The following is a 1,609-nucleotide window of genomic DNA, read 5'->3' as shown; positions in this document are numbered from 1 at the left end:
CTGATCAGATCAAATTGTGCTTTGATTACTTCAACAACATCAGTGATTATTTTCTGCCTCCATCATCCTGTTCCAATTATGTTTTAAATTATCTCTTATAGGTAGTTTTCTAAATCACATGGCTGACCACTGTCACTGTCATACGTAAAATCTTCTGGTAGATTTTACAACTTGAATTTCTCAGCGTCTTCAGTGTTTCTTCAGCGTTTCTTCAGTGTCTCTACTTATCTGTGAGGTCCATTAACTCCTGTCCTTATATCATGCATCATACTCCAGTCATATAGAAACATGGATTTTCTTGTCTTTGTGTTCTAGCATAAACTCTTATTTCCTCCCAGAATGATATAACTGCATTTTTCAAAACTTTTCCCTTTTCTACAAGTTTTTTTTATCCAATAAGTCATAACTTTATTAGTGATAGAAACAGTACAAATTTCAAACCATGCTGCAGTGACCTTTTTGAAACACCAAAAAAGTCTTCCTTTCAGATGGTTACATTGTTAGCTCCATAATAGCATTTACAATATCATTACTGTTGTTCTTCAGGACTCAGATTGCCTTTGCCCTCAACACATTTGCTCGTGACATAACCAATTCTATGTCCTTAACTTCCACGCTTGTTTCATCGACCTCTTCCTCTTCACTCTCCTCTTGTACAGTTGGAGTCTGTGTATTTTCTTGAATGTTCGAGACAGCTTCACCTTGAACTTCGAATTTCTCAGCAGCTGCTAACTGTGCTTGCTGAGATAAATCCTCAATCTTGGCTTCCCCCAAAACTATGTAAGTATCTGAAGCTGGACTCTTAGAGACATCTGGTTTTGTGATGACAAAAAGGATATTCTTAGATTTCCGGATAGTGATTCTAGTAACCCCTGTAACCTGCTGAAGACCCAATTTGGACATAGCCTTTGGTGCCTTCTTTTCACTCCAACTTTGTTCTGCTTTACTGACTGGTTCTTCATGGATTTCAGCTGCTGCCACCAGCTGGGCTTGTTGTGTGGTTGCTTGTGTGGAATCTTGCTCCTCCAGCTCTGGTATTGATTCATCACTGTCAGATTTTGTTCCAGATCCTGCCTCAGCCTGGGCCTGTGGCAACTCCTGCTCTGCAGCAGGGACGGTTTCTTTAGCTTCACTGGGCATTTTGTATGGAGAAAGAGGAACCAAGATGGTGGCAGAAAGAGACCTCTACAAGTTTTGATACACTAAGCAGCACTAGTGAGAAAAGTTCTTATTTTATGACCATTTCCCATATGCATGTATTGATCATTGTTATTCTCTCCTATAACAATCATTGTGTTTGCCTCTCATTACTTTAAAAGATCTTTAAGAACAGGAGATGGGTCTCACGGTTCTGTCTTTACCTAAAATCTAACAGTGTCTATGATGTAACAGGTTTTCTAACTTATCTATGAATATATTTTTAAAGCCACTAGTAAGATTTTTAAAAAATACAATATCCTAAACTTCTTCTAAGAATGCAATGCATACATAACTATTAGCTTCATAGTTTTAATCTCAAGTATGTTTGTTTGTTTTTTGGGGGGAGGGCTTTAGGGGGGTAGCAGGGAACGAACTCCAGACCTTGCCCCTGTGAGGCAGGCAGCAGAAC

At 38.9% G+C, this 1,609-nt stretch overlaps 1 pseudogene; it reads right to left on the bottom strand.

Annotated features, from left to right (window-relative positions):
- Window positions 1-388: 388 nt before the first annotated feature.
- On the bottom strand, window positions 389-1,140 carry LOC101717642 (nascent polypeptide-associated complex subunit alpha pseudogene; annotated as a pseudogene).
- Window positions 1,141-1,609: the final 469 nt, after the last annotated feature.

The sequence above is a fragment of the Heterocephalus glaber genome, unplaced genomic scaffold (assembly GCF_053883595.1).
Source record: "Heterocephalus glaber isolate CG9 unplaced genomic scaffold, H.glaber_assembly_v1.0 deba00001461, whole genome shotgun sequence".
Taxonomy (NCBI): Eukaryota; Metazoa; Chordata; class Mammalia; order Rodentia; family Bathyergidae; genus Heterocephalus; species Heterocephalus glaber.
This window is presented reverse-complemented; position numbering and strand designations above follow the sequence as displayed.